Below are 19,631 nucleotides of genomic sequence, written 5' to 3'. Positions count from 1 at the left end.
TTTTATTGCTTCCTGCTAGGGCAGAAATCTGTGCCTCTTCTCACGGCCTCTCCCAAGAGGAACTGGCTGACAGGAGGCAGGAGAGGGAATTCAAGATGCAGATGGAAAAGTTAAAACTGGAGTAGGGGGAGAAGGAAAAAGCTTTGGAGGAGTAGAGACTGGCCATGGAAGAGCGAAGGATGGCCCATGAGCTCAGTCTTAGAGAGCTGGATTTCAGATATACACGGATTGACTGCAGCAGTAATGGTGTCACCATACCAGCAGTGTCCACTGTAGAAGCAAGGGTCTGGAAACCCAAGGATTTTTTACTCTGCAATGTAGTGGGGAATGACTTTGACAAGTGGGTCTCTGCATTGAAAGTGGCTCTAATGGTGCATAAGGTTTCTGAGGAGTATTGGGAGGGGCAGCTCGTGGAGGTGCTGTCAGGCTGTTAGTAGCAGAGGACCAAGAAAGCCACTAACCTCAAAGTTAGCCAGCAGGGATGAAGGCGCATAGAGAGCCCCCCTCCTCCCCTGGTTGCAAACCCAGGCAGAGGGCTACAAACACCACTGTGTAAGGGAGCACTCTGGGTAAAAAGGGAAGAGGAGAAAACAATAAACACTGTGATGTTATAGGGGTATCCTGACTACGTCTGGTAGTGGAGTGCAGCACTGCAGTATACCAGATCCCTTGTGGGCAAACTGCATATAAGGGAACAACAAGAAAAAACAGGTATTAGGCAAAAGGGATCAGTTGACTCATTCACACTGCACACCCCCTGGGAGTCCAAGAGCCCATTACTTACATAATAAAAATATCTCTACTCCAGAAAGCGTAAGATCAAATGGCAGCATTCCTTAAGGGGAACTCACAGTTTTGTAGTGAAAAGAAATGCCTCTTACGTATAGTTAAAATTTGGGAACACAGTGCTGTTTAATTCATTGAGCTACCGTGGAAGAGTGTGAGGTCCAGGATCACTGTTCTAGACACAGCATGGTCCTTCCCAAACGACACACCACATTTTGAACATGCTGTTAAATACACAGCAATTGAATTTCCAACTGGAAGTAAACAAGCAGAGAGTAGCCAATAGTCAAGAAAGCTACCATGCATAAAAGTTATACACACAGGAGGGGCGCATCACAACAGCAAATAGGGGGTTTGCATCTGGAAATGTCCAGAATGTGATGGGTTCACCTAAGAGATCTAAGGCGTATATGGCTCTTTGCTAGCTCCCGGTCGCCTATATATATTTCAAGTGGCCAGAGAAATTGGGGTGTTGCCATAATAAAGCAAAAAATCTATAATAGTGACCTTACTAACACCAGTTAGGGATCTACTAGAGCTGTCCTCCTATAGTCTGCTATCAATGCTGAACCTGGATTGCAAAATTCTGGGCAAAGTTCTAGCAGCTAGGATTTTGCCACTGTTGCCTGACCTTCGTACTCCGCAGCAACACAATAGATAATGTGAGGAGCTTCTTCCATGTTATGAGAGAATGATTGTGTGATGACTGTCCACTGCACTGGCTTGAATCAACATGAATTGTTTTATGCCATCAACTGGAGTTGTCTGTTCTCAGTCCTCCATGTGCAAGGCTCCAATCCTAGGATCAGCATGGATGAAACTGCTGTAAGAGGATCCAACTGCCAGGATGAAGACTTGGAGTCATATTTGAGTCTTTTTCTATTCAACAGTGGATGCTACAAGGAAAACCTCTATCCTCGCTCCTTTTTGCCTTTCCACTGGAGCCACAGACACTCTTTGCAAGAATCAAACTCTGACATCAAGCAGCCAACATTGATACACCTTGAACTATTTGTAGAGATAACTGTACCAAGGGTGAATGTTATGTTATGTTATGTTATAAAAAGTTTTGTAGCGCGCTCGATTACTCAGGAGTATCCTGGTGCAGTCAAGTATGGAGGGACAGAGAGCAGAAATGAAGGCAGAGGATGTAAGGGGGAATCAAATTATTATATTAAAAAGATGGGTTTTTAAGGCTTTTTTTAAAAGGGCAATATCCTGCATAGCACGAAGGTGAAGGGGAAGTGCGTTCCAGGCTCTGGCCACTGTTACAGAAATAGACTGACCCCCCCAGCCGAGCACGCTGGAATCGGGGAAGGACCATCCGACACTGGTTAGCAGATCTAAGGCAATGTTTGGGGACATACATTGAGAACTGTTTTCTCAGATACAATGGCCCTTGCTCGTGTGTCGCTCTGAAAGAGAGAACCAGGGATTTAAATAAAATCTGCTGTGCCACCAGCAGCCAATGTAGACTACGCAGATGATGGCGGACGCTAGACCTCCTAGGGATGATAAAAAGGAGTCTAGCTACCGCATTCTGAAAAACCTGAAGGCGTTTAATCAGGTAGGTTGGAATACCACTAAATAGAGCATTAGCATAGTCTAACCGAGATAAAATAAGGGCACGTGACACCATCTCTTTAGCTTCCCTCGGAAGTAAATGGAAAAATCTGCGCAAGGCTTTCAGAGTGCCAAAACAGACACCTGTTAATTTTTTTATGTGGTCTTCAAATTTGAGATTTTCACTAAACCAAACGCCCAGGTTTTTTGCCGGGCGACCCATGGCTTTAGGGCAGGGAGCGTCTGGTGGCCATAGATCTCTAAAGTTACTTAGGGAAAACACCATATAAGAGGACTTCGGATTTTTCCTCATTGCACTTCAATTGGGCAAGCGCAAGCCAACGAAATAATGAAGAGAGACAGAGCTGAACAGCCGACGTATCCAGATTGTCACCTGGCCAGGTAAACAAAAGCTGGGTGTCGTCAGCATAGGCAAATATTTTTGCCCCTAATTGCTCTGCCAGGTAGATCAGAGGGGTCAAGTAAACATTGAATAACAGGGGACTGAGGGTAGACCCCTGTGGCACCCCAGTGGAAAGTATCCTAGACGAGGACACATGAGGCGGTATCCAAACCTGCTGGGTCCGATTATTTAGAAATGATGTCAGCCACTCTAGAGCGGAGCCAGTAATTCCAATAGCAGACAGCTGGCAAGGAGAAGCTAATGGGGCACCGTATCGAAGGCGGCAGAGAGATCCAACAAAATCAGGACTGCTCTGCCGCCTCCGTCCAAGCACTCCCGAATAGCCTCTGACATTTCAACCAGAGATGTTTCAGTGATGCAGGCCACCCGAAACACAGATTGGGCTGGGTGCAAGGCATTGGAGGTCTCCACAAAGTTGTCCAGTTGGCGAAACGCCATCTTTTCACAGACCTTAGCTAGCGCCGGCAACAAGGAAATAGGCTGGTAGCTTGACGGGGCAGATGGATCCAACCCGGATTTTTGAAGAAGCGGCAGTAATTTAGCCTGCTTCCAGCAGATCGGAACAGTCGCGGTTAGAAAAGACAGGTTAACAATCTGAGTGACCTCCACACATACTGTCTCAGCTACTCCACCCAACACTCGAGCCGGACATGGATCGGTTGGGGACCCAGACTTCATGGACCTCAAAACTGCCAGAATATCCGCTTCTGCGGAGGGAGAGAATCCCTGAATACGGACAAGTTGAGTGTATACCATCTGAAATTGTTAACAGAGCTTGGTCTGCAGGCCAAACTCATGACATGAAAGCTCATTACTTTCAAATATCTGGAGACATAACTCTAACATACAGATCAAGCCCTGATTAACAGAAACATATCAGCAGCTATTTCAAGGCCCAGGCAAGTGCCATTTTTTGTAAGGCACTCCCCGTATGATTTGGAGCCAGATGGATATCACCAAAATGGTTGTCAGGAACTGTTTCCTTTATTATTTCAACATCATCATAGCATCATCACACCACACTGAATGATATACTATGGGGTGGTTATAGATAGCAAGCGTCTCTTAGCCAGCTTCAATCCCTGAGTATGGGGGTGTCCATCTTGGTGCACTATTATCTGGTAGCGTAGTCACAATGGATGGCAAGCTGATTAGTGGAACCTGCTAATCCAGAGATCCAATAAATGACCTAAGTAAACCTGACCACAGGCCTACCCCTGTCCTTGTCCCCCTAGCCAGGTTTGTGCCAAACCCAGGAAAAAAGGAGAACTGTCTAGAATCAGTTCGAAAGTAGACCATTGATTGCAACATACCCGCAGGCTGGCACTGGGTAGAAACAAGGGAACGCCAAGATCTGATATCAGAAGACTCCTGGACCAGGTAAGACTCTGAAGAAGGACTTTCCAGGTGTCTGAACTCTGAAGGAAGGCTTTACCTGCTTGTCTTGTCTTATTGTGTAGTTCCTATATTACCCATACAGGATCTGGGTGTTCGAATAACATAGACTGTGGGATTGGTGGCAGACTGGTTCTGTACACCCCCAATGGGTATGTTAGCCTTTCAGTATTAGCTAGCTCACAGTGCCACGAGAATCTCCTCTTATCGGGGAGAGGCTAGTTCTTGGCAACCTCAGAACATGACAACCCTGATCCCTCAGAATCGTGGAAACAATGTACTACCTTTCGCTCAGTCTCTCGTGCACACTTTCTCTCAGAGAGATACACAGAATAAACGGTTGTTATTCAAGTGTAAAATAGATGTGCTGCAATAACTGTTAGACAATAGCAAGCATATATGATCAGTAGTATTAGAAACGTAAAAGGATGGTATAGTTCTACCATCTTGCAATAATCATGAATACATACATGAATATCAAATGCATGATAAAAAGAGTGCGTACTCCTACGATGCCTGTCTAGATGTACCTAAGTTTACCTAGCATGAGAGTAGGTGTGAAGCGAATAATCCGTCTAGGATATAGTCTAACCCCATCACCTGAAGTGAGAGAGTGTGAGACCCCATCCTGGTCTCGAGTTGGACACCCCGCGAAGGATGTGTTAGACCACTGTCAGCTGGAGTGTCTGGTTGCAGGAGCCTCAGCGTTTCTGGTCAGTGTGTCGGCCGGGAAGTCTCAGTTTCCTCTGCCTTAACCCAGTAAGATGTGCTGTATTTATACGAAAAGTATCTGCGGTTTCTTTGTCCCTTATTTCTTGTAATAGCCATTGTGGGATTTGAGGATGACGTATGGGATGAACCTTGTGCATAGATATTATACAGGTTGTGTAGCTTCTGCCTGGTTTCCAAGAACCCTTATGAATATATTTATTCATACTGTATGAGTCCTATTGATGAAGTTATAGGAGGGTATTGTTCAGGGAAACCCTCCTTCTGTGCCCAGGACTAGTACTAGGTAAAGGTTCAATCCTAAAAGCTTGTTACTGGGCAGTGTAAGGGAGATAATGTAGGTGAAGGTATATGTTTTTACCCGGGCCTATATTAGGGTACCTATATGAAACATAACAGTCTCCCAAACCCCAGATGTGACTCGAAGGGTCAATTGGCTGACCTCCTGTGTGAGCTACAGAGACACAACAAGCTTCCAGGGGCCATCCTCTGCAACTTTTCTGCTTTTGCTGCTGACCAGTTCAAACTAAGGGCCTGATTACGATGTCAGTCGGAAAGGTTCCGAATGGCATTCAGAATTTCCTAACACGTCGGAACCCATGTTTCAAACTGACTCTGAAACATTTTTGACTGACCGATTATGATAGAAGGTAACTGTTTGGTCTATCCAACTCGGTTCCGACCTGCATTCAGAGACTCTGAGTTCCGACTGGCATTCGGATACTCTGAGTCGGTCGGAGCTGACTGGTACAGGTCTATGGACCGTGTTTTTCGACTGACGTATTATAATGTCGGATTCTGACAGCCTTTCCGAATTAGTCTGTCTGACATGAAACGGCTGTCGGAAACTAAATTTGGGGGCCCGTGGCAGGCCCCCTTCATCCAGAGTCCTTTGGTTGGGGCCCGTGGGGTACAGGGTCCCACCCATAGGGTGAAAGGTGTTCTGCAACCATCCATGTTGTCGGTCGTAACACAGGATCCTATTGAAGTCAATGGGAGTCCGACCGAACGGTTTTCGGAAACACCGTAATCGATTGGTCGGACTCCCAGACAAGAAGTTGGTCAGAATCCTTTCTGACCAATATTGTAATAAGGCCCTAAAACTGCACTAGGCCCTGCTACTGGCCACTGTTGGAGTGAGTCCTAGCGCCCAACAGGCGTCGTACAGGACAAGTACTGTGGCTGGTGTTTGAGCAGGGGCCTCCAATCCATTCTGTTATAAAAGCTACTTATGATCAATAAAAACCATATCATTAGTGTTGTAATCGCGACCACATCAGACAAGTTTACGTTAGTGACTACTCTATGGACAATTACCCACAGTGATCACCTCAGTGCATCAGGCAGGATTGCCAACGGTAATGTAAAAAAAAGGGTTTGCCAATTAAGAATGTTTTTCCATGGATATTAAATAATACTGTTATCTGAAATGCCCCTGACACCAAGGTAATAATATAAGTAATAACCCCTCATCAGCACCACATGATTTTTCAAATATCAGCTTTAAATATATTTTGGCATTTTAAACATCAGCATATCAGTTCTAAAAATACATACATGTTGGTCTCTGTAACGTGCTTTTCAATTTTGAAACACATATATTAATTCAGTGAATTAAAAGCCTTTAATTTAGATGGGTAGACTGCACACATAAGAGCCTCTTAGAGATAGCTGGAGAGCTAACAGCAGCTCACAAGCTACTCTTTGGAGAAATCTGTGTTAGGGAGTATTCATCCTGTTCAAAAACTGGACACTTGGAACTTTTTCTGAACTCTTGCCAAATAACTGGTGGGATTAACCTTCCTGGTTTGCACTACTAGACTATCCTGATTTCCAGATAAGTTTGCAATTCTTAACATAGAAGCCTTCACCTGGATCAACTCCAAGGAGAAACCTGTTGTCATCATCGGCTGCCGGACCTAAACATAGAGAGCTTCACCCACTCTGAGTTTTCCAGCCATTGACGTTGAGTGCCTAGAACTTTCTGTCTGAACGCTGAGGACTCTTGCTTCACCAAGCGGCCATCAACGAGCAATGCTTTGGATCGAGCTTTCAGCATTGCCCCACCGACACTCCATCAACAAGTACTTTAACCATAAAAGATCCTATGTGCAAAGGTAAACTTTCCAAAGGGATGAACTTGGTCCCTGTATCCGACAGGTGATCCCTCGTGGTTGGCATAAACTTTGACACCGTCTACTGCGTTTGTGGTTCATACATTAGTGCTCTGGGCGTTTTGGTGCTATTTTCAGTACAAACCTTTTTTTTATTATCTCCAATTCTACTTATTGAATTCTTGTAATTTTGGTGCCATTTTGATTCTTTAAATATTGTCTATCACTCTATCATTGTCTATTCACCCTAAAAAGAATTGTAATTATTTTTTGACGTGTGTTCTACCCCCAAATCAACAAATAACCCAATTTCTTACAAAAAGGAAAGGAGTGCACGTTTATTTAGGAGGTGGTGAACCAACAATAGACCGGGCACACTGAGGCTAATTGACGACTAACAAGCCTGATCCTAAAGAAATTTCTAGCTCTGTGCCAATGGAAATAGGTGTGGAGCCAGTAGAATGTAGGCCAGCTCTCCCCTCTACTGTATTAGCAGTTGTTCCCTGCCAGTCTGTGAGATGATTTGGAACTGATAGAAGGAGAGTTGACTTCCACCATCCAACTTGCGGGAAAGTGGATCCCATGAAAAAGTGAGGCTTGGGAATAGAAGTAGTATACATTTGAAAGATAGAGAAGAGAGATTAAATCAGACTAACCAAAGGAGAACTAAGTTCCACCTTCTAACTTGCAGGGGTCGAGCCTCTCCACACCACACCTAATCCCATCTTGGACAATAGAGAATGGTGCAGGATATAACCCAGGTGAGAGGGTGTGTTGAACTTTGCCTATGAAATTTGAAGTCTTTCGAATATTAGAATCAGAGGAGAAGATACATAAAGGATTTTACTAGGCCTGATGTAAGACTATGATATACAACCAAGTATTATAAAAATCAATTTAAGAACTTCAGTATGATTGCCTGTCCCTCAAATGTACAATCCACAATCCCCCTTGAGACTTTTACTGAAAAGGAACAATGTAAAGACAACGTAACAATTTAAGAGCTAGAGCTTTAAACATAGGTTTTAACCTAAAGATACATATAACCGTTTGGGATGTCATACCACTGGAATGCAGCTTCCCCCAACCCCGTGACTGGATGCCCTCAGATGTTGTGCACATTACAAATAAGCAGTCATTATGCTGATCTGCTAGTGATCTTGCACCCTGCTATGCATCCTATGTGGAGATGTGTCACAATCTCTGTAGTCCACCTTAGTTTGTAGAAACCAGATCTTCATGTTAATTCAGCCCAACTCTCCAATTATGCCTTGCTACATAAAGTGATCATAACATTGCATTGTACTGTGTCCTCTGGGCTACCAGCATCGCGTGCAACAACAGCGACAGGGGAGTGCTGGCATCTCCTTTTCGTGTAGCATGGTATTGCATGAAGTATATGTGTGACAGCTACAGTCAGCCTCAGGACACATTCCAAATTTCCAGCTTTGACACACTAAGATAATCGTCTGATTTCTTATTTTGTGCCGCAAGTACACTTCATTGTTTTTCATCTAATAATAAGTAATAGCCACATTGGTTACTTCGGAAGAAGAGACACATTGTTGTAAGTTGCTTGTAATCAATCCATGTATGCTAGATCACAAGAAACAATAACCTCTTAATGGTCCTGTGAGTCTGGCGACAACAGGTGAATATCTCTCCCATATGACACATCTCTCCTTAGATGTTCTCTGTAGGTGATGGACTTTTCTAATGCGTGTCGTCACAGGGGCCGGCTCCATGGTGCCTCCCATCCTGTGTTCAGCAGCAGCTACTCTGGGCTTCTCCTTATTGATGTGGATACTGACCTTTCCTTCTTCACTCGATGGTCACCCAGGAAGGGTTCTCGAGAGAGGCCTATACCTCTCACCCCTCTGGCCTCTCAAGTCTGATCCCTCCACTGAACCTTCATGGTCACAAGCTGGCTGGATAGATGTCAGGGCTGTGGCAGCTGTATTATTTCTCGTGTGCCCTCAGCCTCTCGGCCAGTGCTGATCCTTGCGTGTGCCCAGGTGCCAGTCCCCATGGCATGTCCTCAGCATGGCACAGTACGGCTTGCACAGACGCATGTGTGCAGACTGAAGGAACTGATTTCCAAGTGATTGCCCCTCACACTAGATGATCAATACGAATAAACACAGGATTCTCACAGTCTTATAATACAAGTCCATGAGGCAATCAGCTCCATATGGCCTTTGACCTGAGAAGTTACTGGAACTTTTCATTTAAGCAGCTGTGTTACACCATAGACAGACCAACAACAGCCTCCAGCAATTTTTACACAAGTCGAGTTAAAGGACTTCTTGCAGAGGGTCATTATCAAGCAATGTTAACAATTCAAGATTCTAAAATCAGATTTTCAAACTATGGACAAGAGCCTCGAAATGATTTGACCCCATATTCTGCAGTTTTGAATGTTATCCGAGGAGATTAGTCAGTCTTTGCCCCATGCCTTCGGGCAGACACTGAGCAACACTCAGCAGGTACTACTGAGAGACCTCAGCAGCAGGAGGCCCTGCTCAGGGTTCACCTTTCACTTTACAAACACCATCTGACATAAGGTGACAGACCTAGAAAGTAATGACCCCTGAACTATGGCTTCCTGTCTAACTCATCCTCACAGGGGCACGGATACTCCACGAGTCCAACAATCGATGCCACAGACTGGAGTGGAGCAAACATGCTCTAGAGGGCGCTGGTGCCCACTTTGTAAGAAGCAGGGCCGCATATGAGCTGTTGCCCCGGTGCTCTCAGACACTGTCTCCGGAGTTGTTTACATAGCGCTGAGAGGCTTACATTTCATATACCAAAGGGATGCACTTAACTGTGTCCTGATGACGTGTCACCTGGGTTTCCAAAGAACAGGCAGGCTGCCAGAACATGCAGTATCATTAATCATAGATACACTTCTCGGGACCGCAGGCTGTTTGCCAACAAAAGAGAGCTGACCCCTCGACTCCCAGCAAAATAAAAACAACATATTCCCTGTCCCCACCCTGATAAGATTTCCCTCAGAAAACAGCTGCAAGACGATCGAAGAACGAGGCAGAAGCAGAGAGGGGACTGAGTGAGGGAGGGAAGGATGAGAGAGAGAGGGAGGGAAATGGAGAAGGGGAGAGAGAGAGAAAGAGAGAAAGAGAGAAAGAGAGTGAGAGTGAGAGTGAGAGTAGGAGAAATAGAGAAATACGGGAAATACATGGAAAGGGAGTAAGAAATACAGCTACACAAGATTGCCAACCTCTATGAGTCAGAGGTGCTCAGACCTCATCTACATTTCAGTCTTAAGGTCTTTTTGGGGCAGATCGAGACAGAATGGTCTGATCTGTCAGAGATATCAAGGAGCAAACAGGAGTCAGAAGAAGGGTTCTGTACAAAGAATATTTGTAAATAAAATACAGTTAATAAGATGAGACATAAAATGAGATGCCAAACGCCCATGGGCAACACATATTTTATTTGAAAAGTATAAAATCTGAGATATTTTAGGGCTTGGACCTTTCTTTGCATGGACCATCTGTTAAAGCCGTCAGGTCACTCTTGCTATAATAATAAACATTGCGGGCTGATTCACCAAGGTAAACTTACATTTTTGTGCAAGTTCACCACTTTTCAGGATTCACAAAGGTAAACTTAGACGAAACGTCTAACTTTACAACTTTTTGGTATTCACAAAGGTAATCATAGACGAAAAGTCTAACTTTACTAATTTTCAGTATTCCCAAAGGTAGGTTACTACTAGGAAAGCTAGGCTTTTGGTCAAAGTTTACCTTTGTGAATACTGAAAAGTAGTAAAGGTAGATTTTTGGTCACAGTTTACATTTGTTAATGCCGAAAAATATTAAACTTACACAAAAGTGTCAGTTTACCATTGTGAATCGGGCCCTGCATGATTCGTGTTGGGCTTATCAGCATTAGGTTAGCCTTCCACCAAAGTTTTGCCTTCATCCTTCGATTTTGATTAATTTGATTTTATTGGCCTTAGGACTCTGTGCACTTTACCACTTCTAATGCTTGCTAACTGCTCACTCCCTCAAACATGGTAAATTGCTTTACACTTGTTTGGCCAAATTAATCCATGTATAAGTCTCTATTAAAGTGGTATACCGTACACCCAGGGCCAGTAAATTGAATGCTACTCGTGGGCCTGCTCCATGTATTGTACCTCTCATTAAAGTAGCCCTGAAAACATGCCCCAGGTCTGCCGTTGCAGCCCGAATACAGTTTTAAACTGGCAATTCGACATGGAAAATAAGACCATTGCTAAACCTTAGACTCCTCCTTTTTTACAGATAAGACATCCCTAGGTTAGGCCCTACGTAGCTCATAGGGCATGGTGCAGTGTCATTAAAAAGTAGAACGTTTATGCTTTGCTCATCCTGGTAGTGAAAAACCCTTAAATTCGTTTTAAGCTATTGTGATTCCTAACTTTCTCATATGATAGCATTGGTTTGCTGAATTACATTTAATAAGTGCTAACTTTTGACTGAGAAAAAGTGGAAATGTTATGTTTGGTGTCTGAGAAACTGTTATTGTTATTGAAAGTTGGCATTTTCCTGCCCTATTTGGTGCCTGCATTCTGTTCTTGGGATACTTGACTGGGTGAAGGTGGACTTTATTTATCACCTTTGATGCTCATGACGAGTTCAGCTCATCATGAGCCACGGTGCCGTTGGAAGGCTCGCACGCTGGGCTAATTCCCCTGCTGTGCGAGCGTTCTACAGGAACGGGTGTGGTCATGATGTGCTCAGCTCGACATGAGCACACGACCACCGTGGCTCATGACGAGCTGAGCTCGTCATGAGCACGGGGGCGCTGTGCATGTCTCCCTCCCCCCAACACAGCGGAGGAATCAGCCCTGCATGCAAGGGGTTATTCCTCTGAGAGAGCTAAACAATAGAGTGATTAGGTGTGCCTGTATATGCAGTTACTGGCAGGGGGCCAGAGCTGGACACAGCACCACTTACAAATCAATAGGCTGTACCCTGCCTTCACAAAAATGACTCGTCAACACTGCATTTTTCATACAGTTGGCCTGAAGCCAGGTTAGGGGATGCAGAGAACTTCAAGCAGTTCAAAGGCGGTTCTCTAGAAACTTCTCCTACTTCAAAGAAGTCACCAGGTATAAAACTAAGACCCTCAGATCCATTCTTCAGTTCACTGTTAGGACCTGTGGAAGGATTCTCATAGGACTGCTTGCTGCTGTGGACTGCTGTGCTGGACCTGGAAGTACTGCTCTGCTGCTTAAAGCCTGCATTGAACCCTCAGAGGCCTGTCCTGCTAAGAGAGCCCTGTTCCACTTGTTGAACCCAGGACTGCTAGAGGGACTCCAAGGGCTAGTTGCCTGGCCTCCTAATCAGAGCCTCAGGGGCAACCATCTTGAACACATTCCCGGATTCAGCCTGAGTGTGCCCTTGGTGGCGGTGTTAAAGGAGCCCAGTTGGGACAAATAGAAAAATAGGGAAAAATAGGGAAATAGAAGGCTACTCTGAGAACTGAGAGGAGACCAGGACCAATGTCCTTATCTATCTGGCCAGGGGACATAATCGAACAGCCTGACTTTGCTGCAGCTCCCACTACGTTCCTCTTCGCAACAGCGTATCCTAGTAAGCTGTTCTTCACAGTCCAAATGTAAAAATCTTTACCGTGACATTGTCATGCGGAACACCAGCGACACGTTCTCCTCGGACTGAGGTTCCGTGGGAATCGTTACGGTGTTCTAGGCATGAACGAATATGGGCAAGTTTGGTATCTATGAACTGTAAATGACGAGTTCAGTAAGAGTACGCGTTTTCGCTACACTACTTGGCGGGGTTCGCCTTATTTACGTGTTTCTACATCTGAACCCTCGGGTTCCATTTTAGATACGGCATCCATTTTGTTTCTTGCCCTCACGTAGTCAGCAAGCAGGCAACTGTCCGCCTCGTGACCCTTTAGTTCCCAAGCCTTACGGAAGATGCATATTCCTTTCATAAGTCTTTATGACCGGGGGAATGACACTGCAAAGGCAGATGGCTCCGCTCGAGGGTAATCTTCCCATGTTGGTCTATTGTTTCAGCCTTGCATGCGCTCGGCTCGAATCCTTTGATCCTGTGATCATGCTTCCGATATTACCCTCACACTCTTTTCTCTACTGTTGTCTGACTTCCTTGCAGCTGTTCTTGTCTCTACTCTCGTCCTTTTACAACTAGAGTGGAATGTGCCTAGCAGCAGGATAATGTGCTTTTACTGTTGGGAACCGGCAATGTTACTATAATTATGTTTCGGGTTTCGGAAAGCCCTTTTTAAGTTTATTGTGGGAACTAAGTTGTAACCTTTTGTCCGTATGTTGTCCAATGTCAAATACGTGTATAAAAAGAGCGACCCACATATGCAATTCGAAGCAGACTCTCAGAACCTACACTCGGTTGTACTTCTTGTGACTTTTGCCTCCCTGCAGTAATAAACGCTGATCTTTGACGCCGAAGGAAGTCTCCCGTGTCTCTGTCTTTAGTGCGCCAGAACAGGTATCCCACGAAGGTTTTAGGTGTTGTTCCCTGGCACCGCTGGACCTTAAATAGTCCAGTCCTTCAGTTGGCGCCCAACGTGGGGCGACATCAGCGGTACCGGTCCAAAGCCTGACGATTGTGAGGAACTTCGTGTGAAATCTCCGAGGAAAGGTGCACCCCGCTTCATCGATCCTGTTGTCGAAATAAGTGGTCCGAAGATTTTTTCCCGCGAAGATTCCCGCCTCCTGACGGCTGCAACGGACCGATGCCCTGACTGTCGACCTGTTTTCGGCGCCTGGCGTAGACCTTTCGTACAGCGAGACGATAGACGGGCCTTCCTGGTGACGCCATTGTGCTCTCAGTTAAGTATTTGTGGGTCGCTCCCAGTGTCCTTAGTTGTTGTTGCAGCTTGTTGAAGCTTTGTTGTATGCATGGTTCCATTGCATTTGTGGTTCTTAGTTGTTGGTTCTTAGTTGTTATTTGACAGTTGCAATTGCCAAAAACCGAGGGTTTTGTCTTTCACGAAGATTTAGCACTTCGGTAACCCTTGAAGTTTGATACTAGGTTAGTGTGCACGATGCCTAGCCATAGTGGTTTTCTTGGTTTCTTTAAATGTTGCAACAAGGATTCCCGGTTGGAGGACTCGTGTCCGATACCTCCAGTTGGAACTCCGATATATGAGCTCTATAGTCGACATGGTGTGGGCCCTATTATATATAATGAATATTGGGTCCGTTATACGAAAAAAGATGGTGTCCTTAGTTGGCCACCACATGGAAGTTTTGACCTTACGATTTTAGATAATCTTGAAGCTAAATTGTTTAAAAAGAAAGCTAGGCCAGCTATGTTTGATTCCTTTCGGTTGTGGCGTAAAGAGGCCAAGCAGAAAGAAATCAAGCAGCTTAAAAAGAATCGAAGAGAAGGTATTGTCCCGATAATGCAAGTTGTACAACAATGTCAGCGAGATAAAGAAGAAAAAGAAATAGAAGTTTCTGCTAGACTACATCACATGAGGATAGACAAATGTTATCCGGTTTTATCAACTAGTCTGGATAAGAAAGAAGAGGATTCAAAGGAGGATCCCCTGTTAGCGTATTTGATGAAATCGCCACCTCCTTATGCACAGGGTGCTACGGCCCCTGTAGTTCCTGCAGTTGTTCCTCCTGTTGTTCCGGCGGCTGCTGGCCAGCCCGTTGTTGGTCCTACGTTTGTCCCACCACCTGTTTCTATTCCTACTGCTCCTTTGCCTGTACCTCCTCAGTCCATTGTTCCTGTTACCTCAGCTGTCCCGACAACCTCTGCTGTTCCTACGTTCACTTCTAATATTGTCGCTCCTGTTCTTTTTCCTTCTTCTCCTTCCGTTCGCACCCGTATCCCTAATACTGTTGCTACGCTCTATTCCCCACTGTCCGGGTCGATACTACCATCCAGTGTTTCCGAAACTTCCCAGAGACGAAGTCAAATCCCTGGTGGAAGGGAGAGTGCAACATTAGCGAATATGGCTTGTAGGTGGATAAGACATCCTGCTAACTACCCTCCACGCATGGTTTTCGACACGTTTTCTCAGTTTAATGAGCCTACACAGAGATTCGTGTTCGAAGAAATGTGTAATTTTTTGAGAGAACAATGGTATAATGATGATTTAGATAATGTACCGCCCGATATGATTGAACTTCAGAGTCAATTTTCGACCGGTATGATCGTAGGTGGAGATGTACGACGTGCCTTAGAGCGATTGTTAGCCCATAGATCCACAGTGCCTTCTCGAGTGTCGTTTGATGACGACTCTGATAACTGGAAAGCGACTCCTGGTCAGTATCCTATGAGAGAGGTTCCGCCAGTATGGATGCCAGGTGATCCTAATGTTGCTCCTCCGGTTCTGCCACATTTCCAAAGAGTTTGGATACACCTCCCATGGAAGCGATCAGAAGTCTTGCAGGTCAAACAGTCCTTGCCTGATCCACGCAAAAATCCGGCGGGTTACTATAAGGAGTTGTCTCAATTGGTAGATGCTACTATTATGAACCTTGCCGACATCGACATGCTGTTCGGTAATGTTGTACCACAACCGGTTTGGGCGAAAATTCGCCAGGAAAATCATGCGAATGAGTTAGGTGGTGATTGGGTTGCAATAATAGCGGCTGATGGCCGACAAGTTGGTGGGGCTAAGCCTGAGCAGTTAATTACGGATCTGCCTCAGAAAATCATTACGCTCATGAAAACGCTTATGCCGGCGATGAGGGTAAACTGGGATAAATTAGCAGCTTGTAAGCAAAAGAAGGACGAGAGTGTCTCCGACTTCTTTACTAGATTCGAAGAGGCATTTGTCGATCATAGTGGTCAGGATATGGGCACTGAAGGGGGCCAACGGCTGTTTGTTGATAAATTTGTGTTGAATTTGTTGCCTGAACTATGCAACAAATTGAAGAATTCAGAAAGTGCATGGGCTGTTTCAACCACTGCACAGATATTAGCGACGGCTCAATATTATGAGAATAGGGAAAAGGAAGAAAGTGATCGTGCAGATAAGAAAACGAAGGAGCTCAAAACGAAGGTTTTGTTGCAGCAAGCGTATCCTCCACGTTCAAATCACAATGATTCGCAACAGCAATATAGACCACAATCGCAATCCTCCAGAATGCAGTCACGTTCTGACTCCTCTGACTTTAGATCTATGCTTGGGTATAATCAATGTGCATATTGTAGAAGAGAGGGACATATAAAATATGATTGTCCGGCTTTACGTGACCGCCTTAATGGTGTATCGGTACGAGGGGGTCGTGGTGGTCCTCAACAAGCATCTCGAGGTAGAGGCCGCGGTACCTCCCAAAATCAGACTGAGCGCCCTAATACGTCCTCAGACGCGAATAATTATTTTGATCAACGAAATGTGAGGTCCGATAAATCAGCACAGTATTATGCGGACGACTATTACGTTGAACATGAGACTGTTGCAAACGACCGTTATTAGGACAGCCACCGACAGAGAGAGGGAGTAGTATCAGTTCCGGTTGATCAGAGTGGGCCTTACGTTGCAGTTGCTACATCTGGCGTAGTTGAGCCTTTTCTGTTAGACACTGGTGCGACGAAAAGTTCCATCATGCATTCGAAACTCCCTGCCGCACCTTTGTCCGGCTTAACAAATGTCTCCGTTGGATTCTCTGGCGCCCCTGTTAGCAATCCTGTCTCTAGCCCTTTGCCCCTTACGATTGGCCCTCGTGAGCTGGAGGCTCCATTGATTTTATCTACTGGTTGTGGTGAGAATGTTTTGGGCTTGGATTTGTTAAAACGGTTATATGCGACTTTGTATTGCTCTCCTGAAGGAGTGGGGCTTACATTGGGTCGGAGAGTAATCTCTCCTATGTACTTGTCGATCGATAAATTCCCACCGGAATTGAGTTCCCTTCCTGTGTCTCTATGGGCCACAGGTCCCAATGATGTGGGCCTGTTGGACATCCCACCTTATGTGGTTCAGTTAAAATCAAATGCGCATTTGCCACGTATACCACAGTATCGTATCTCCTTTGAGGGTGAACGGGCGCTATTAGCGATCGTTTGTGACCTGATCAAAAAGGATGTCATAGAAGAGACTCGGGGAAATGTGTGTAATAGTCCTGTGCTACCAATTTTAAAACGAACTGATCCATCTAAACCTCCTGTGTACCGTTTTATAATCGATTTAAGAGAAGTGAATAAAATCGTGATCCCACAGTTCCCCGTGGTCCCTGATATCACGGCCTTGTTGACTTTGATTCCAGCTTCTGCCTCCTGGTTCACGGTGATCGATCTAAAGAATGCTTTCTTTAGTATCCCGATCGCTGAGGAAAGCAGAGACCTATTCGGATTCACATTAGGTGGTCGCAGTTTTAGACTGAAACGCGCACCACAAGGCTATTGTGAGAGTCCGTCGATTTACAGTCAAGCCCTTAAGAGTCAGCTTGATGCGTTTGTGTTACCGACGGGTGCGGCTTTGATTCAGTACGTTGACGACCTATTAGTAGCTGCTGATACCGAGGATATTTGTAAAACCGCTACAGTATCATTGTTGCAATACCTATGTGACTTACATCATAAAGTGTCACCTTCTAAGCTGCAATATTGTTGCCAAGAAGTAACCTACTTAGGTCACTTATTGTCAAAGGATGGGAGAAGGTTGACCCCAGAGAGAATTGCAGCGATTACCCGAATGACTGTGCCAAAAACTCAGAGAGATGTACGTGCCTTTCTAGGTATTACGTCATACTGCAGACAATGGATTCCGAATTTTTCATTATTGGCAAAACCATTGATAACCCTTACATGCAAGGACGTTTCATCTCCTTTGCCATGGACTGAAGAGTGTCAGAAAAGTTTTTCTGAAATACGTGATGCGTTGTGTTCGGCTCCTGTGTTAGGTACTCCTGATTACAGTAAGCCGTTTACACTATACGTTCACGAGAGGGATTGTTGTGCGTTGAGTGTCTTGACGCAACAATTTGGCGACAAACAGCGTCCATGCGCATATTTTTCTTCGACCTTAGACCCAGTAGCTAGAGCCTTGCCAAGTTGTTTAAGAGCAACAGCGGCAGCTGCGGCGTCCATTCGACAGTCCGCAGGTCTGGTCATGGATAATATGCTTACGGTGATGGTTCCACATACAGTCGACACTCTCTTGAACCGAACGAAAACTCAACATTTGACGAGCGCAAGGTTGTCTGCGTATGAGTTGACGTTACTGGCAAGTCACATACGGATAAAACGGTGTAATGTGTTGAATCCAGCAACATTGTTGCCGATCAACACGGAGTTAAGTGATGTAGCACCACATGACTGCTATCTGAAGACTGAAGAAGAGACGAAGGGTCGTATTGACCTAAAAGATACTCCATTGGTAGATCCCGATGGTACTTTGTATGTTGATGGTTCCTGTTTTAAGTTACCGAATGGTGATGTGACGACTGCGTATGCTGTAGTGACGTTGAGAACGGTTGTGGAATCTACGAGATTAAATCAGAATTCGGCCCAGGCAGCTGAGTTGATCGCCTTGACGAGAGCGTGTGTGTTGTCCAGAGGAAAGCGGGTGAATGTGTTTACAGACAGCCAGTATGCTTTTGGTGTGGCACATAGTTTTGGCCGATTGTGGAGAGAAAGAGGATTCTTGACGTCGCATGGCACAAAGATTCAGCATGGACAGCTTGTGAATGACCTTTTAAATGCACTTACATTGCCTAAGCAGGTGGCCATAATTAAATGTAGTGCGCATCGGAAAGTGACAGATGATGTTGGTCGTGGTAATGAGTTTGCAGACGAGACTGCTAAGGAGACAGCTAAAGATCTGACAAACCGAATGTATGTTACGAGTTCAGTGAGATGGCCTGCAGAGACTAGTATGTGTGAAGACACAGTTGAGAGTGTGAAGGAAATACAGAACGAGGCCACTGAGATGGAAAAGACTAAGTGGTAAGAAAGCACGGGAAAGTTAGACGAGGATGGATGTTGGGTTGATTTGTCAGAAAAACAGAGATGGATGTTACCAAATGCATATGTGCTTGCTGTTGTTACAATGGCCCATGGCACAGCACATATTAGCCCGAAGGGCATATGCAAGTTGTTGTCTCCTGTATGGAAGAATGATGGGATTACTAAGTGTGCGGAAAGAGTGGTTAAGAATTGTATGGTGTGTTTGATGTACAATCCTGGTAAGGGCACCCCCACTCCACCTGGTCATTTTGCCCCTCCTACATGTCCTTTCGAAGTTATCCAATTGGACTTCATCCACATGGAGAGATGCAATAATTTAAAGTATGTTTTGGTTGTGGTTTGTGCGTTCTCCAGATGGATTGAGGCCTACCCTCTTAAAGATAATACTGCCCTATCCACAGCTAAAATTCTGCTCAAAGAGTATTTACCCAGGTACGGCATGCCTCAGATTGTATGGTCAGACAACGGAAGTGAGTTTGTGGGAAGTGTGATGAAGAGTGTGTGTCGTGGCCTAGGCATAGTCCAAAAATTTCATAGTGCTAATCATCCTCAGTCGGCGGGTTTGGTGGAAGGATACAATGGCACCCTGAAACTAAAACTTGCTAAAATTCAGGCAACAACTGGTTTATCATGGCCTGACGCTTTGCCTCTAGCTCTCTTATCGACCAGGGC

Source organism: Lissotriton helveticus, chromosome 6 (assembly GCF_964261635.1).
Source record: "Lissotriton helveticus chromosome 6, aLisHel1.1, whole genome shotgun sequence".
In the NCBI taxonomy this organism is placed as follows: domain Eukaryota; kingdom Metazoa; phylum Chordata; class Amphibia; order Caudata; family Salamandridae; genus Lissotriton; species Lissotriton helveticus.
This window is presented reverse-complemented; position numbering follows the sequence as displayed.